The 6,153-nt window shown below is 44.9% G+C and overlaps 1 long non-coding RNA gene across 1 annotated transcript; it reads right to left on the bottom strand.

Annotated features, from left to right (window-relative positions):
• Positions 1-517: 517 nt before the first annotated feature.
• On the bottom strand, positions 518-1,687 carry LOC135246567 (uncharacterized). Its single transcript, XR_010327774.1, has 3 exons — positions 1,114-1,687; positions 703-992; positions 518-567 (listed from the first exon to the last, which is right to left on the bottom strand). It is a non-coding gene; the product is annotated as an uncharacterized LOC135246567 (long non-coding RNA).
• Between the last annotated feature and the right edge of the window lie 4,466 nt (positions 1,688-6,153).

Raw genomic sequence — 6,153 nt, 5'->3', positions numbered from 1 at the left:
TTGTCATGAAAATACCCTTTTGTTGAAGCATTTTACATGCAATCCATGTTATTATTACATAAGGCATAATACAGTAATATAATGAAAACACGTGCATGGTTTGTAAGGTTTTCCGGGGTTTGTAAATATGATAAACAGATGGTTTAGAGTCCAGATCCAGAAAATAAATAAAAAGTGTAATGATAGAGGGGCCCACATAACGGCACTGTGGAACTGTCAAGCGTAGTTGCCCCACCATTTGTCCAGAGGCCTGATGATCTTTTACCCTTAATGGCCCGAACACACATACCCCCACAACCATAGACAAAGAGACTAGTTCCCCTTATCTTAGATGTGTCCAGGTGGCAACATTCCAGAGAGCCAAATGGCCTGCTTATCCCGAGGAAGTCCAAGTAACTTATTGTTTTATCACACGGCTCTGGGTTCTTTGAAGTACAGGATGAGTCCCAGCCTGCAGGCCGTTCAAATGCCAGCCTTTTCTGGGTCCCAGTTTGACTCCCCTTACACCATTCTCTGGGAAGGAGCTGAGCAGGGTGTTGAGCTCATCGAGGAAGCTTCCCAGGGGCCCTGGAGGGCGATAGATAACAACAATGTACAAGTTAACAGGATAGGTGATTGAGACAGAGTGGTATTCAAAGGTAGAGATGGAGAGGTGAGAAAGGGGGAGAACAGAGAATTTCCAAGAGGGAGAGATCAGCAAACCTGTGCCCCCACCACGGCCAGACGGGCGGAGGGCGTGAGAAAAGGAGAAGGAGGAGGAGAGGGCTGCAGGGGTTGCAGTGTTGCCTGGTGTGATCCAGGTCTCAGTGAGGGCAAGGAAATGTAGGGAGAAGAGGGACGCGTAGGCTGAAATGAAGTCAGCCTTCCGCGTAGCAGACTGGCAGTTCCATAGCCCTCCTGCGACCGTGAAGTCGTCACAGGGGGGTCAGTGAGGGATAGCGAAGTTTGGAGAGGTTCCGTCGCCACGGGGTCCTCGCCTGCGGAGGCGAGTTCTGTAGGGGAGAGAACACGGTTGGGATGGGGTTGACACATAGCATAGCAGTGAGGACAGGGAAGGCCTGTGGTGTGGCCACATGGTCAAGGAAAAGTTTAATTAAACATACACATGCATACCGAGAACAATCAATCGAGGACTGTCAGGCAAAGTTAAGGACCTCTCAACGTCAGCAGCAGAGGCAGAAACCTGCAGAGAACAAACAATATGAAATTAAACGCATTTAAATATTATTAGGGATACAGTGCCCTCCATAATGTTTGGGACAAAGACCCATCATTTATTGATTTGCCTCTGTACTCCACAATTTGAGATTTGTAATAAAAAAAAGTATTTACATGCATATCAGGTGAACAGTGTATGAATTACAGCCCTTTTTATACACAATCCCCCCAATTTTAGGGCACCATGCTTGGGACACAGCAATGTTACAGTGCACATCATGAAGGAGTACACCCTCTCTGAAAAATGGAAATCCAGCTTTATCGCTTTACAAATAAAAAAGATATTATGTAGTGTTTCAGCAACACTGCAATACTGCAATGCTAAACAGGAAAGCATGTTTTTTTAACCAACATTATAAAAAGCCATGTTGCAAATGAGTATACCCCCTCTGAGCAAAATTTGTTTCTGCTTCTAAATTATGACCATCACAAAAAAGAAAACAAAATTGACAGGTATTGGGATGGCAGGTATGCCCCATACCTATACAGCACCGAGAGTTTGGCACTTTTCAGGGTTCCCCACAGAAATAACCACAACAGCCACAGACACTCAGCCATTAAAAACATTAAATTCTGTACATTCTGACCCCATTTCAACAGACAGATGTCATAAACACCTTCACATGTCCACACAATAAAGCCCCAAACTAAGGGGATTTTACGTTTTCTCCTTCTTCTTCTTCATCTTCTCATTCTTATTTTTCCTGCCGCCTATCCCACTAATAACATGTCTTCCCATTGGACATTTTACAGACACCCGCCAAATCTTCACCTACACGACCCTATGAAAAACTTGCATACACACGCAAAATACCCATACCTTTTTACTCTGAAACATTTTGAGTACAAACAGCTAGCCCGCCTGTGGCCTAGTGGGTAAGGTTACAGGTTTGGGAACACAGGGTTGGAAGTTCAAGCCCAGCTAGGAATGTGTTTCTTTAACCTGCTTTTACCCTCACTAATAATTGTCTACTACTTCTCAATTATTGCTTTTGCACCATATCTACCGGCCGTTCCCCAAACTGTATTATGACGTACCATCTGCACGTTCAATTGTTAACCGGCTACAATATTGCAAAGCCATATGGATTCAACGGGAGCTCTTCTGTGCTAACTCGCCTGTGTTCTTCTTTAAAACCACGGACAGGTTTGCTAATGATATTTCACGCATTGCATATCTATGTCATGGTGCTGCCCTAACAAAGTGACAGACTGGTAAACCTCGGTTGAACGATTGAATCCCGCCTCGTTCTCAGGCAGATAATTTCCTCTTTTACACTAACGTTCTCTTACGCTTATATTTTCTTTACCAAAACTCACTCATGGCCACCCATATGCATTTCATGATGGCAAATGTAATACTTTTATCAAAAGGTTACACCAGTTCACAGCTGTGCCATTTCTACTAACTACATTTCTTCACTTGGCTACTGTACAAAAACCTTCTTATCAGCAAACGCCACATTTCTACATCATGTTACCTCGCCCTGTTCTCTATCCAGCCACATACAAACAATTACTATGTATGTACGTTCTGCAACTACCCATTAAAATATTACATTTAAAAACATGATTCAGTACTAGTACTGAACATGAAAAAAAACATAGCAGTGCAATAGATTTCACGTGTTACTTAACCCCCCACTTTAACAGCTGGCACTTTATAGCGACTGTTATATATACCGTTCGATAAGGAATATAAGCTCGCTCATGGTCACTCCATTTACTTCGCACTATACTCCGTGATCATGTCAACTTTCACCTACATGCCCATTCTGCTAAAAACATATTGTTTCAACTCCGAAATTTAATAATTTCACCCTAATTTCTCTCACACTGTTGTTATTTTCTCATATGCAAAACCTGCTGGGACATATGCGTCTGCTCCTATTCTCCACTATCATGTTTTCCGGTTCTAGTTTAGCAAAACAGCGAAGAGGATTCCTACCTGCAGATAAGCCTATCAAAATGCCTTATAAACCTTACAAACACTAAAAGTGCATCTCCACGAAATAACAGACAACGGAGCAGGACAGAAGGCTACACAAGTTGCGACCTAGAGAGTTATAATTCTACGGGCTTGCTGATTCTTTTGTCAGTTGGATGGACGTGAGTACATACACTGGCCATATTTCACATGCATCTCTGATACGTTTTACACTTATACGCCACCGCACCCTTTGTCACAGCCACTGTTTTACATAGATAGCAAACCGAAACTGCTAAACAGTACACGCTCATCAGACTGTACAAATTCACACAAGGATAGCCATAATCCACAAACGTTTCTTACAGGGTCACTTCGCATTTCTCACTCTCATAATAAAACTCTTTGCAAAAAGAAATGATATCTCATAAACACGTTTACAACAAAAATGCCAAGTTACTCAAAAGTATTGACATCAAAATGACGCCAAGTTATGGAATGGAATGGAATGTGATGGTGAAGGGCTACTGGATCTCAAGGAGCTTGACAGTGATGAACTGCCTTCTGGGGACTGGAGTAGGGGGGTAGCACAACTTATGGCATCTGGCAATGAAAACAAAAATCTATCATTATGAATATTGACTAAAATTATGCCATAATTAATTAGATAAAACAATAAGCTTTTTAATACACTCTTTAATTTGGTAGTGAAGTAGTAAATATACAGTACTGTCATTTCCATGCATTTTAAAAGTTTTCTGCACTGAATTGGTCGAATAACCTCTGCAATTTCCTGTTCTCTTATGTACTGCAAGTCATCTTTGCTTTCCACTCCCTGGTGTAAGATCGTTTCTTCTGGCACACTTGGCAGGACAGAAATGACTGCGTCCTTGATGCTCTCACTATATATCAGACATTCTGAAGGAAAGGAGTGTGCGAAGGGCTATTAGAGACAGACCAAACATGTTGTACACAGGCAAAGGGTAATAGTCAAGCAGGGTTGCATGTTCGAGGCAGAAATAATTTGAAATGGGGTTCTCTGAGCCCATCTTTAGGCAGTAAATCCGATCAAAAAAGGAAATCAGACTGGCATTTCTCTGTGACAAAGTAAACACAACTGTTGCAAAACAAGAATCAGTTCTATCTTGCCAAAGACTAGTCCCTCATCATTCTTCTCAAAGACAAACACGCGTGGCTTTTTTTTGTAGCTTGTGCCTTTAACGGTGACATTGTGTACAGCCACAGAGCTACGTAGCTGGAGGCCTAAATAATCAACAGATCACAAATTCTTGAAGTTGTGTGTAATTTGCGAGCACACTGTTTAAAAAAGTGTGTTACTCTCAAACCTAAGGGTCCAAGAGCGAATAAGAGGCCCAAAGCAAAGTATCAGTTCAGGATAGTCACGTATATGATGACTGTAACCCCCGCGCTGCACTGGGACACTCTGACCACATCATAGTCCACCTGATTCGTGCATACAGGCAGAAATTAAAACTCTGCAAACCTGTTGTGAGGACATCTAAGAAGTGGACCAGTGAAGCTATGGAGGATCTTCGCACGTGCTTGGACTGCACTGACTGGGATGTTTTCAGGACTGCTACCATCAGTCTGGATGAGTACACAGAGGTTGTGACATCATACATCAGCTTCTGTGAGGACAGCTGTGTACCATCACGCACCAGGGTTATCTACAACAACGATAAACCCTGGTTTACAGCTAAACTCAGACAGCTAAGGCTGGCAAAGGAGGAAGCATTTAGGAGTGGGGACAAGGACCGGTTTAAAGAGTCTAAATACAGGTTTAGCAAGGCGGTGAGAGATGCTAAACGACTGTACTCTGAGAAACTCCAACAGCAGTTCTCAGAAAACAACTCGGCCTCTGTCTGGAAGGGCCTCAGACAGATCACCAACTACAAACCGAAAGCCCCCCACTCCACTAATGACTTGCGCCTGGCCAACGACCTGAATGAGTTTTACTGCCGATTTGAAAGACAATGGGACAGTCCTGACACCATCCCCCGTGAACCCATTCACCAGCTCCAGACCACCAGCTCCTCCTCCCCCATCTCAGCAGGAGCCCGGGCCTCTCTACAATCACCTACCTCAGAGGCCCCCTCCCCCTCCCCTATCACAATGACGACTCTCTCCCTCCTGGAGAGGGACGTTAACAGACTATTCAAGAGACAGAACCCCCGCAAAGCAGCTGGACCAGACTCTGTCTCTCCCTCCACCCTGAAGCACTGTGCCTATCAGCTGTCTCCGGTGTTCACAGACATTTTTAACACCTCACTGGAGACATGCCACGTACCAGCCTGCTTCAAGACCTCTACCATTATCCCCGTCCACAAAAAAACAAGGACCGCAGGACTCAATGACTACAGACCCGTCGCCCTGACCTCTGTGGTAATGAAGTCTTTTGAGCGCCTTGTACTGTCCCACCTCAAAACCATCACGGACCCACTCCTGGACCCCCTGCAGTTCGCATACAGAGCCAACAGGTCTGTGGACGATGCTGTAAACATGGCCCTCCACTTCATCCTCCAGCACCTGGACACTGCAGGAACCTATGTCAGGATCCTGTTTGTGGACTTCAGCTCCGCCTTCAATACCATCATCCCGGCTCTACTACAGGACAAGCTCTCCCAGCTGCACGTGCCTGACTGCACCTGCAGGTGGATCACCGACTTCCTGTCTGACAGGAAGCAGCACGTGAAGCTGGGGAAACACGTCTCCGACTCCCGGACCATCAGCACCGGCTCCCCTCAAGGCTGCGTCCTTTCTCCTCTACTCTTCTCCCTGTATACCAATAGCTGCACCTCCAGTCATCAGTCAGTCAAGCTCCTGAAGTTTGCAGACGACACCACTCTCATTGGACTCATCTCTGGTGGGGATGAGTCTGCCTACAGGAGAGAGATTGAACATCTGGTGTCCTGGTGCAGCCATAACAACCTGGAGCTCAACGCCCTAAAGACAGTAGAGATGGTAGTGGACTTCAGAAGGAACGCAGC

Source organism: Anguilla rostrata, unplaced genomic scaffold (genome assembly GCF_018555375.3).
Source record: "Anguilla rostrata isolate EN2019 unplaced genomic scaffold, ASM1855537v3 scaf0502, whole genome shotgun sequence".
Lineage (NCBI taxonomy): Eukaryota > Metazoa > Chordata > Actinopteri > Anguilliformes > Anguillidae > Anguilla > Anguilla rostrata.
This window is presented reverse-complemented; position numbering and strand designations above follow the sequence as displayed.